Source organism: Typopeltis vanoorti, chromosome 11 (genome assembly GCF_054136105.1).
Source record: "Typopeltis vanoorti isolate ZY-2024b chromosome 11, IOZ_Tvanoo_1.0, whole genome shotgun sequence".
In the NCBI taxonomy this organism is placed as follows: domain Eukaryota; kingdom Metazoa; phylum Arthropoda; class Arachnida; order Uropygi; family Thelyphonidae; genus Typopeltis; species Typopeltis vanoorti.
In genome coordinates, this window is record NC_143559.1 from 25,468,738 (window position 1) to 25,482,500 (window position 13,763).

Sequence of the window (13,763 nt, forward strand, 5' to 3'; positions counted from 1 at the left end):
GCTTTGTTGAAATATTAAACTGAAGTAGGATGCCTCCAGTCGAGCTACGGTAAGCAGAAGAATAGTACAGAACATTGATTATGATTATTGGATTGAAAGTTTAATATCTAAATCTGCAGTGGAAAATAGCAGTTAATAATAAATGGAAAATGCTGTTGCTTGAAGCTGGTTTAAGCAGGGCTTTACATTAGTCTAAGAAATGGGAATTATGAATTAACAGCTAAAAATCTAAAGCACTTCCTCTGGATGAAAAAAATGCAAGTGTAGCTTACTATTTGGTAAGGATAAATTCCAAATAGTGGACGACGAATTTCGAAATTTTCTAAACAGTGTACAAAGACAATAGAACTGTAAATGAGATTCTTTGATTTATCTCCGGAACCTTGCTAGTGGAGACAAAGATGTAATTATTGTCTTGTGTAGGACAATAATGGGCCTCATTTATTCATGTTCGGAGTCCCTGTCTAAGAGAGGATACAGATATGTTGGACAAAGTGCACAGAAGAGCGACCACACTGATATTTTCCAAACGAGACTGATCTCATGAGGAAATACTCTCTCTCTCTCTCTCTGAAGATTAAAACTCTGAGATAAGAGGAATAAGAGAAATTTTGATTGACGTTTATAAAGCTATGGAAGTTAGACGTTAAACAATGTCTTTTAGTGAAAGTGTAGTTAATTATTTTTGGCGAGGAAGGGAAAACTTACAGAAAGCATTTGTACAAAATATTTAAATTAGAGATATGCAGCGTTTAGCGAGCATAGTATAAATTGTATTCCTTGTGATGATATAATATTTAATCGTCAATGTTTTCGTTTATTCTTTTATATAACTCAGATGCAATAATTATTGTTAAAAGCTTGTTTTGTTTTACTTTAGGAACAATAGTGTTGTTTATGAATGTATGAGTCAATCAAAGACATTTTGTTCTTCCTTAGAATTCGATGTGCGTTTTGACGTCAGTAACATGCAACTTTAAACTTTGCATCTCTCATCTAGTGATTTTTTTTTTTTTTGGCCAAATTGCATGAGCGTCCATAGTCTGAATAATGATAGTCCTCTGATTGAAAAGACCTGGTTTAGGTCCTTTTATCCCACCTACAGTATCCGAGAAATATTTACAAGGGTTTTTCATATGAAGATGACTTAACCGGTCTCATACGAACGTGAAGAGTTTTATTTGGCTGGGTAATCCATCCCTCAGTCGGTTATGCAGACTACTGGAAAACAACAAGCATAATATACTGGTCTTAACATTTTGATTGCTTTCGCTTATTTCTAATCAAACATACTATTGAAACAAGAAGTTTGGTACATTGTCATAATTACAATAGTTTAGAAAATCTTTTAGAATGAGTAATTTAAATAGACTTACATATGCGATATACATCTGTGACCCGACTTCTCTGCATTGTTTTCGATACCAAATAATTGGAGAGTTGATTGTGTGTTATAACACATTGTTATAACACACAATGTGTTTTATGCATGCAACAGTGTGCAACATTTATGCAACAGTGTGTTATGCATGTTTCAAGGAAGTCTCATAATTGTTATGAAAAAAAGAATAGGATTTTTTGAATTCAAAATTGAAGAATGCTACCGGATTCGTTGTGGAAATATTTTCATAATGCTATACTGCCAGAACAAAACTTATTCGTTTGATTCTAGTCACCGACAAGAACTTTTTCTAGGCTTTTCCTGAGTTAGTTGAATAAGCGGGTTGTTGCAGACTAATACAATTCTTTCTTGATACTTTAAGTCATGCAACTTGAAAAAGAAAATCAGCTGTGAAATTTTTCTATTTCCATCAGAAATACGAGTTCGGGCTTGGGATCACAAGCGGAGGGAGTGTCAGCTCCATTGCTATATCTAAAGTTTTCAAATAATCGAACCATAGTTACTGGTGGTGACGACGAAGGGTAGAAACCAGCTACTTATCAATTCCAAACGTTGGCCTTGACTAACCTTTGGAATTGAGTAGGAATTCGCCTATTCCCTTTGAAAAATAAAAGATGTCAGGGATTTATAATAATAATCATAATAAATAGTCTGGAGCCTTTTTATTTCTCAAAGGAAGAACTATTTTTGGAAATCAGTAATAATAATAATAATAATAATAATAATAATATTCTTTTAGTCATTTTGGAACGTTTTGGAAATTGGTATGTAGCCAGTCTTCACTTTTTCCTGTCGCCGATGTTGTGTACATTCCCACAGCTTACTGCATAAGCGATTGATGTTCCTAATTCCAACAAGTATATACTCGTGTATATTTTACAGGACATTTTGCTGATTTTGTAGATTTAAAAACTTGAATTTCTTTCTGATGGCAGGGGGAGAGAGAGAGAGAGAGAGAGAGAGAGAGAGATGTTTGTTTGAGTTCAGGAGCGATTACTCTGGAATTGGCAGAAAAAAGAAAAATAATCTAAAAAAAAATCCTCTAGTTGATGATTACAGAAATTTTTAGCCCATAATATAATAAAATTTTTAGCCCTGAACATATTATGGTCTTTCTTTAGCGCTTCAGTAGACCAGGCTCAAGGAAGTTACTGCCAAGCTTTTCTAGACTTAATTAATTAATTAATTAATTATATTAATACTTTATATCAATTGTTTATTAAATACTAACAAATAGCAAAATTTTTTTATATAAACAAATTAAATAGTATCAGTATATTATAGTATCAGTATCTGACTAGCCTTGCGATAACTTTCTTTGGAGTTAAAAGTAAGAGAAATGCTAACGGGTTTGCTTCCAGTCATCGACGAAAGGAATATTTTCGATGCCTTTTCTTCAACTGATTACTTAGAAGTTTGAAAATAAACAATTCAATACTTTGGGTTTTCTTCCTTTTTTTCTTTTTTTTTTTTTATCTCCCTAGGGCAACATATTCAGCAGATATGAAACACAACTAGTCTTCCTGTTTTTTACTTGCTTGTCTTTTTATAGATTATTTATCTACATTTATACTATCTACTTTGAGTTCTTATATGTGATAAGAAGATATAAAGCAAACACCAATTTGTCCGAAATCTATCAAACACAAAACATACAGAGTTTTAAAAAAAAAGGAAAAAAAAAAAAAGCAAATGTATGTTACAAGAACATTTTGTTTTCCATTTGTGTCTCGTGACCCACTTTTAACGTTGATGTCACGTTCTGTTGTTCACCTTCGATTTTTACTGGCCCACATGCAATTCTGAAAGAATTGGCTTCATGCCAGACACACAGTGCTCTGTAGATACATGCATTTGTAAATAATGCGCTTTCCTGAGATGAATCCCGAAATAAAAAAAAAGAAAAAAGGAAAAGTTAATAGTCATTGAGGGAAAAATGTGAATTTGTGGGTTTTGTTGATCATAGAAAAAACTATGCTTCCTGTGAAAAACATGATGGATGTAAAATGTGAAACCAGGAGACCGCTACATTATATTTTTGACCCTGTAGTTATTATAGTGATATACTGTACTTCATGTGTACCACGTGGTCGTCAGGTGGCTGCGTGCACTACTGTTAAAAGGAAGCTTGCGATTGACATAACAAGGAAGAATGTCATCCAGTCCGTGAACGTGGGGATTGGTGTGTGTCTCTTATGGGCTAATGATGTTTCGTAATGATCCTTGAACGTTTCCTGAATTGCATAATTATCAACTGGAGTTAAAGACTTTTTTTTTTTTGTAACTGATATCTCGATATCAATTAATAATACTACAACCGCCTCTTACGAAATAAAAATAAAATAAATTACATTCAAGATTGAAATATTTCGAGTTTGAATAGGAAATAAATGATTAATATATATTAATCAAGTAAAAAATATCATGCTTTCTGAGAGAACGTTCAAGTCCTGTTCCGTTAAAAAGATTTTTTTTTTTTTAAATTGACTTTAATCATGGGAGGGAGGGTTGCTTCGTAATAATTTTTAGAAATGATATGCGATATCATTTCTAAAAATTATTGAGATCTCGTTCCTTTACAGGACTTGAATGGATCATATAGATATTCTGATTAGGTTTATAGATAGACATACATTTCTAAGTTTAAGACAGCAAATTGAGTATACGCTGAATAAACTAACAGAAGAAAATAAATAAATAAGAGAAAAAGTAACTAACATATTGATCGGTTTCTTGTCTTCGTCTTTCTATATCCAAATTCTCTTGAAAAACGTGTTTTTTCCCCCCTTTTCTTTTCTTTTCAAGTGCCAGCTTTCAATAGTTCTCTTAAGAGACAGTAATTTGTACTTTATTCAGAAGTGGCAATCATCCCACTTGCGACAGTCAATTTTTACAGTTCTTTCGAATAAACAAAAAGCGGGCGCGCACGCACACACACAGACACAGACACAGACCTGCAGTTTAAAGTGATAACTACATCCCTAAATAAACGAATCTACGTATATTTATAAAACAATTTTGAGATTTTTGTAGTTCCACCATTATCATTCTATTATTATTAAAATTAAAATTAATATTTAATATTACTTTATTATAAATATGTCGTTGCGAGAAAATTTAAAATGCTGAAGCTGTAATATTTACAGAATACAGAATCAAGCTGCTATCAGTAATATACGAAAAATGTCCAGTAATCACATTCTAGAAAGATAACAATATAACTGACTTTTAGACGTGTATTCTGGTTTTGTAATTGTGTATCTATAGAGAATTCTCTTATGAAGAATATAACTTTCTGATACGGGATCGAAATGGTATTGAACAGAGCGTTTTTTTTTTTTTCTTTCCCTTTAAGATTCTACCTAGTTTCAGCGAGAATCAACGGCGTGAAACAGCTGTCAAAGACGGGTGAAACCTTAAACAAAAAGTAATAAAAGGCGAATATACTGGCTCTGGAAGAGTGCGTGTCTTTTAAGTAGTGCAGACCAAAGCGACATCAGTGCCAAAGATTACGTTCTCATAGACTCTCTGGTAAACCTTGTTCGAGTTTCAGTCAAAAAAAAAAAGAAAGAAAGAAAGATGGCGCTGTAGCAAGGAGGGAAAGGGTAGGTAAAACGCAGCTATACATTCTGGAAGAAAAGAACTGGAAGATTAGTTGGAAGCATCGGAAAATAGGATGAAGAGAAGAGGCTTATAGCCTCCGTAGCTCAGTCAGTATAGAAGTCCTTTGGTCGGAAAGATTTGGGTTCGATTCCCGTCAGTGACGTGAGAAACCTTTATCTGGTCTTTTTCAATTAAAAGTGAGTTAGCGAGTGTCATACCGAGGTAGAGTTTTTTTTTTTTTTTTTCACCCGGAAACTTGGGTTTTTCGTCCCCCAGAACAGACAAACCGGTCCATGAACACAAACATCTACAGACATAGGGACACATCGGGAGGTATAGAGCTAACCACCTTATCCTCAATACGGCAGCGGTTAAATGTAGCAAAATCCTCGGCACCGCAAGGTAAAAGAGGAAGGAAGGAATTAGGAAAAAAAAATACTAGAAGAGGATTATATATTAAGTAGTTAAACTGGAATTGGAACTTTTAAGAACTATGCCTTTTTGCTTAGAGACGTTATCATTCCTGAGGATAAATGGGAAAGAGAGAATGGGAAAATAGGAAACTGGGTCAACCGTATTCCATGTAACTTAGTAGCAGGGACCCGATTGCATGCAGATAGGAAGAAAACAAGAACAAAACTGGATTAAGTGAGAGTTATTGTTTTTATTGCTTTGAAGATGGGCTGGAAACTGATATTGTGGATGTTCCAAAGGTACTTTCTTCAGCAAACTGCGCTTTATTTTTTCATGGATATGAGTTATAAGAAACATGTGTCACACTTAATTTTTCTTCTTCCATTTATCTCCGGGTCTAATGATCCTATATAACATCCAAGGTTGAGTAGATATCATTCCTGATCTCCAAACAAATCTATAGGTTTGGATTTCGTTTTGGTACTGATGACTGTGAATACCTTTAGGCTGAGAGACAATCCTGCTTATTGGAGATCTGAAGTAGCTTGATATAAAGTACTACACGTGGTCACTAGAGCAGGATTTCTGGATTATTTAATTTTTAGCATATCCATGGTATTTACGTACAATATATTTAACCTTTCACGTGCAGGATTCACATAAAATATAACCCTTGATTTCTCTCTCTCTCTCTCTCTCTCTCTCTCTCGCGCGCGCGTTTTGTCTCATTTATGTCTGTGCCTTTCCTTCTTTGTTGTTAATGCAAAACTCACATTTCACAAGCTAACATACAAATTCCTTTCAGTATTCTTTAGCTTTGATGTTAAATATTTTTCTTTGATTCATCCGGTGACAAAACGAGAAATGTAGGTGTGAATTAAAATAATCTACGCAACGCAAGTCCTGTGGCTGTTGGAAAAAGTGTTGCCACCTGAAGAAAGACGAATAACACAAGGTCACCTGAAAAAAGACCTTTCTAAATTCGATTCGAATTGCTGACTAGAGGAACTTTCTCTAAGTCCGTCTTTAACTAGTACCTGATTTCTCATGGAAGCTAGGAGGAACTAAAGAAAACCCTTAGAAGAGAACTGAAGAAAATAGAACTCATGCTATTTCAGACAATAATGTAGTGTTAGGTCAGAGTTCACTAGTTGGTTGCAGTTGTCTGTCATACTTTCTTTCCCAGATGTCGTTTATAATCACTGATAGCATTAGCTATGGCTGGCTGCTACCCAGTGTCCAAAAGTTAGAATTAAGTGACCTCACCAATTCCCTTTTAGGAATGAAGGGCGTTAGCAGGTTTATTTTATTTAATGTTTGTGACATAATGTGTCACTTTTATTTTACAGACATAAGAAATGCATCTCAGAATTCAGACATTTTTAAAAGATTTATTTTATTTCTAGACTCACTGTGAAAGTGAGTAAATTCCTTTACATTAGAAGCTTTCACATAATAATTGTCACTGCAGATGTAATTACAATCTTGTATAGTAAATACATGAGGGTAAATCTGTGAGAAGAAAGATCATTATCTGCTTTTCTAATATCTGAGTAGACGAGATTTTCCTAGGCATTTTATTATTTAATGGTTCCCGAGTTCTTTGATCTTTGGAGTAAACCAACAGTACGTTCTTTTTTTCTTTTTTTTTCTCCAAAATTTAAGTTTCTGTCCCAAAGAAGGAAGTTTACTGCAGAAAATTCATATTATTTCCTCCGATAAAATAATCCGGGCTAGGGTTAGGAACATCAGATGGAGGCCTGGTATGTCGTACTCTATTAATTACAAGTTTTGTCAATGAGGTAAACTACCAATGTTTGATGAAAGATGAAGACAGGCTTCATCTTTTGTCTATGAGAAGGCGATTAGATACAAATTTTCCACCTCTTCCTTCGAAAACTGTATGATAATAAGCACAGTATATTTCAGTTGAATTGAAATATACTCTTTCAACTGAAGGTGAGTTAGCCGATCTTACGCGGAGGAAGCAAGGTTTTCCTCTCTAAAACTCGGGTTTTTCATTCCATGTACAGGCAAATCAGCCTTAAAACATATATACACAGTTTACAGGCAAAAAAAAAAAAACTATAGGTGGTGTTATGTGTAGATAACATGTAATGATAATAATATACTAGGTCAGAATGTTTAGAGGGACTACTTGAGCATACTTCTACATATCGTGAACTCTCGCTTCCTATGCTTATTATTCATATGAAGAGAAAGAATTTTTGAGTACATCCTATATTTCGGTTTCATTAAAAACATTAAAGAAACTCTAATCACTTTTTTCCCTAAAGGGAATATGTGTTATTCCTTTATTCCAAATCTTTTGGAAATCAGCAGAGAGTAGTCCCCATCACTCTTCATAGCCTATATAAAGTGAATAACTACGGAATGCTAGATAAACAGCGACGTTATTAACATTATATGTAGTTATATATACATGAGTTGGGGGATTAAAACCCAAATTTCTTCTTGAGTGAAAGGCACTATTTGCCTACGTCAGAGATTAATTATGGAGGCAAATGAAAAACACTCGTAGAAAAGTTCGAGATAACTAGAACTTTTTCTGCTGGTATTTTTCAGGAACCTAATGGATGAAATCTAGTTATCAGAAGTATCTTTCTTTTACAGTCCTGGCGTCATGGAAATTGCCATGAGCTGCAAAGGTTTCTTTGGTTGAATTTCTATTTTATGTAGATTAAAAATTAAACGGACAAGTCAGGTGATTTTAATGAATGCTATTTAGATAGTTTTGTATTTATTTTTTATTTTTCATTCTAAAATTTCCCCATAATCTAAATCTAAATCATACTAGCGAAATTTAAATAACACATAGCATTAAATATCTTATCTAAAATAAAAACAAACCAAAAATGTGTGTGTGTGTAAATATGGAAAGAAAGAAAGAAAAAATAATAATATGGAATGAATGAAAAAGAATATAAATATTGACAAAAAGAAAAGAGGAAAAATATCGGTGGAATGATTACTGCAAAACTTATATGTAATAATAACTGTTCCTATGTGCGAGTGAATTTTTCTTTTGGTCGCATATAATTATTTTAGTAATTAGAAAATATAGGCGTATAATAAGCTAAATACATGTTCAGAAGAATTGGATTTTTTGGTCACTAGAGGGAGAATATGTTTTTGTGAAATTTGATACCGCATTTATAAGTTCGTATGATGCGTAGGTTTTGGGTGTGTTTTGATTGACGTTGTGAATAAATTAAGTGTTAACGGAATAAATAAATATAAGATACTCGTATGATGGAGAAAGGTATGTGGACAAATTTGGATAATTGTGTATGATAATGCATAAGTTGTAATTTTTTTTTTATTATTGTGCATTTTTTTAAAATACTAGATTGAAAAAAATTAGCGTAGGCCTAACACGTTTATAATTAATATTTTCCAGTTGCTATATATGACGGCTTATGGAATATTTTGCGCAAAATATTTTAAGTGATACCGTGGTGTCTCTGTGCGGTGAATTACTGCAGCACTATCAGAAATATCATCATATCGTGTTTTAGTATGTATTAATTTGCACGTGTTTTTCTCTTAGCTGACAAACAGCGGTTAATAAGTTCATTAACCGTTGTTGATACCTTAGTACCATACCTAGTGAGTGATTGCTGTACTACTACCATAATTAAAGGAATGTCATTACGTTGCATTCTTATTACATTTTGAAAATTATAACATGTTTATAGTTGCTTTGCATTATTGATTTGTTTTGGGAAGTACCGCTGTTATAATTTTGGATACAAGTTATCTCCTCTCGTTCAGATTATTAACACGGTATATCCACGATGTAAATATTGAAAGCTAAATCAATTAGAAACTTAATAACATTAGATTAATCTGTCTGCATTTTGGCAAGTCAATGTGGCAGCTTCAGTATCCTCGCTGGGGCAAACTCGCTACTTTTTTGATGTGCAGTCTTCTCGTTTGCGCATAATCGTTAACGAGCAACACTATATCGGACATGAGTAGTGGCGAATTCTCCATGCTTCTCATTAATTGACAAAGAAGTAATATTTATTTGTTAATAAATGCATGTATTTATAAGCATTCCACTTAGGCTTTTATTTTTGTAGACAAAAGACGTTTTAAGTTTGCGCGGCAATAATTGAGTTTTGCGTTGTGTATTGAAGGCCGACGGTAGTCAAGCTACCTTGGCTTGCTCGGTTGTGGGAGCATCCAGGTCCTCGCTTCAGCACTGTGATTTCATGCGCGCGCATAGCCATTTCCGCTCTCTCCACGTCATCTCACCCTGTTGCTTAAACACGGCCCACACGCAGTCAAAGTAGCTCTAAGTGAGCTTCAGCTAGCCTTTACAAGTGTGCGTGTTGCTTGCGAAAATTAAGTTACAACCAACTTTTTATGACGATGCTATTGACCAGTTCATAAAGAAGAACCGTTGGGTAGAATTTGTATTCAAGTAGCTAAATTGAAAAATATAGAATATCATTTGTAAAATAAATGTTGTATTTGTATGATTAAATGTACATACATTTCTAAATACTGTACATAGTTTTAAATGGTCAGTAATTCATTATTCCGCTAATCAGACTTCAATCACACCTCTCATTCCCTGAATGATAACAAGAGCAAGCGTGAATTTCAAGACCAGCATTCGTCACTGGACATGAGTATGACTAATTCACAATCCACAGTTATTAGGGAATTAAATTTTATATTATTACAGCTTCTGTAGTACACGAAATCCTGATATTTTTGCATTTGACGCAACTTTCTATATACTGTATATATATTATATTTTCCCACATTCCTCCTAACTTACACAAATGTTTTCGGTCTGATTTTGTAAAATCCAGGCTGATAGCGTGGCTTATACATGCATTATCATTGCATTCAAGATTTCTCATCCTTAAACTGACTTAACCTTTCCAAGACAAGCATTAGGCTCAAGCTTTATGTATAGTCATGTAAATAGAAACCTCAGTCAGTACTGGATTGTAATTAACGATAATATTTGTGTACAACTTACCAACTTACTGTATATGGGGGAGGAGAGAAGGGCTTGGGGAAAATGTAGTAGGAAAGCTGCTTTTTCTATCGAGTGACGTGTAGATATTTCAGGATGCATATCGCTTGCGAACTTTAGAGCCTCCGTAGATCAGTCGGTATAGATGACGTCCGTTGGTAGGAAAGAGGTGGGTTCGATTGCCGTCCAAGACGTGAAGAATCTTTCTCTAATCTCTTTCGACTAAAGGTGAGGTGCCAACTCGCTCCTCTGTATAAGGCCTCATACGGAGGTAGGTTTTTTTTTTTTCACCCGGAAACTTGGGGTTTTCGTCTCCCAGAACAGGCAAACCGGCTCCGCGAAACACATTCATCTACAGTCATAAAATTTGTTTTCCTTCCGCCCCCTCAATGCCAGACTCTGCTACAAGCCCGCTAGGATTTCCCACAGTCGCATAATCATAGTGGACTCTGCACCAAGCGGTATAAAAGCGCGCTATAAAGAGGAAGAAGGTATTGCATGCAAACTTTGATATTGTATATTTTAAGATTGTCATTGCGTTATTAAATTTCATTTAATAAAATAAAATAAAAAGGTGTTTTATATATATTGTATTTTTAATTATTTTTAAAGAGCCCAGAAATCCTGCTCCAGAAACCAAACATGGAAAATTTTCAAGCCACTTCAGAAGTTCTAGAAGCGGGACGTGATCTCATACCGGGCGATGAAATTCATCTCCTACCTAAGAACAATCATAAACATCCATGCCCACTGCATAATTCGAACTAGCGACCTGTTGATTCGGGAGCGGAGACCCTAACCACTCCGCTAATCAGGCAACCTATTCTAAGCTTGACGTTAAATATATTGTTAATCTACGAGGGAAAGTTCTGATCAACACCTGGAACAAAAATGATATTAAAGCAACTGATATAATCACAAGAAAGAGTATATCTTGAAACCTTTTAACTCCCATGTTTCATCAAATAATGTGTTCTTTTTCGTAGTAGTGTGCGGCAATGAATTTACATATCTGTTAAAATAGTAATTTAGCTGATGTTTTCTCATAAATTGGATGCATACCGTTTTTTGTTATTAAGGCAACATTATTTTTTAAAATAACCTTAAACTTTATTGCTGATATCCGTAATGATAAGCAGTTATGGGTAATCCTTCAAATAGTTATCAATTTTTGTCTGCATCTATTAGCGATAATAGGTATATTTGTGCCTTCCTTTGCATTATTTCTTGAGAGTTCTGTTATTGAGTTACCACTTCATAAGGGAGTCAGGATACATAAGATGGAGGTTCCCACAAAAAAAAAAAAGCGTTGATTTTAAATATTAATGCAAAAGCGACGTGATAGTGAAGTTACTTATTAAATATTATATCTCACCGAGTTTTAAATATGCCTGTTCAGCACTACTTGGATTATAGTGATTTGATCTTATTATGACGAGTAGTATGAGTGAAGATTCTTAGCGGGTTAAACTTAAATATCAGTTTGGGTATAGAAATTGTGATATTTTATGACGGAGGTATAATATACGAAAGTATTATTATTATTGGATTCGAAACGGAAGTACATAAAACTCTTATTATGACGAGTAGTATGAGTGAAGATTCTTAGCAGGTTAAACTTAAATATCAGTTTGGGTATAGAAATTGGGATATTTTATGACGGAGGTATAATATACGAAAGTGTTATTATTATTGGATTCGAAACGGAAGTACATAAAACTCTTATTATGAACAGTATTTGATTGTTGGTTTGTCATGTTCACTCTTGGTAATAATAATAATAATAATAATAATAATAATAATAATAATAATAATGATGATGATGATGATGATGATGATGATGATGATGATAATAATAATAATAATAATTTTTTTTTTTAAACATTTTATTATGTCTCAGTATAAATTACATACAATAATAATATTTACAATATTTACAATAAGGTTTATACAGAATTTTTGAATTTAGAATATAATAATAATAATAATAATAATAATAATAATAATAATAATAATAATAATAATAATAATTTTTTTTTATAAACGACTTATTTGTTTTTACAATGAAAATGATAAGGTTTACTATCACACAGAGTATCTGCACACACACACAATGAAAAACATATTATCTTTTCTGTACAGTACGAAAATTCGATATACAAAATGCAGAGTACATTTTATAAATATGAATATACATTTTTTTTAAACTAGCTAAATATGGATTGGCACCAATGTGCACACAATTCACGATACAATGCAGTAATGCAGCATACACACACAATTTAATAATAATAATTTTTTATTTTTTTATTTTTTTTACATTTTATTATGTCTCAGTATAAGTTACATACAATAATAATATTTACAGTATTTACAATAAGGATTATACAGAATTTTTTTTTTTTTTTTTTTTTATGTCTCAGATGAATTGCATACATGGTTGCTGTAGTAATTATATGTATATAATATTTATAACGCATTACAAGTGTGTATAGCAGATACTTGCCCCCCCCCCCCCCACCCCCCCCCCCCCCCACCCCCCCCCCCCCCCACCCCCCCCCCCCCCCACCCCCCCCCCCCCCCACCCCCCCCCCCCCCCACCCCCCCCCCCCCCCACCCCCCCCCCCCCCCACCCCCCCCCCCCCCCACCCCCCCCCCCCCCCACCCCCCCCCCCCCCCACCCCCCCCCCCCCCCACCCCCCCCCCCCCCCACCCCCCCCCCCCCCCACCCCCCCCCCCCCCCACCCCCCCCCCCCCCCACCCCCCCCCCCCCCCACCCCCCCCCCCCCCCACCCCCCCCCCCCCCCACCCCCCCCCCCCCCCACCCCCCCCCCCCCCCACCCCCCCCCCCCCCCACCCCCCCCCCCCCCCACCCCCCCCCCCCCCCACCCCCCCCCCCCCCCACCCCCCCCCCCCCCCACCCCCCCCCCCCCCCACCCCCCCCCCCCCCCACCCCCCCCCCCCCCCACCCCCCCCCCCCCCCACCCCCCCCCCCCCCCACCCCCCATTGGGCTTAGTAATTTAGTGTTTTGATATTAGCTCATAGTGTATTTTGTTTGCCGACGGCTCAGAGTATTATAGATGTAACATTTCTGTAAGATGGTTCGTATTGCTCACGTTATAAGGAACTCATCTCTTTTAGGATAACGTAAACGTCAGTGTGTTTTTTAATTATTGTTTAAATACTGTGTATAAGATTAATGCAAGCAATAATAAAAATGTAATTATGAAATTTTATCTGTTTTATCTGTTTAGTTAGGAATACTGAAAAGAACGAGAGAAAAACTGAGCGATGATTAGGATGTCGTTATTGTTGTTTTGAATTAC

The 13,763-nt window shown here is 35.3% G+C and overlaps 1 protein-coding gene across 1 annotated transcript in view; it reads left to right on the forward strand.

The window, feature by feature from the left end:
* Window positions 1-8,539: 8,539 nt before the first annotated feature.
* Window positions 8,540-13,763, forward strand: part of LOC150101391 (fasciculation and elongation protein zeta-2-like) — a 253,210-nt gene continuing 247,986 nt past the window's right edge. Inside the window, exon 1 of the mRNA XM_090399993.1 lies at window positions 8,540-8,702. The gene's annotated coding sequence lies outside the window, so the exon portion shown is untranslated. The remainder of the gene's footprint in view (window positions 8,703-13,763) is intronic.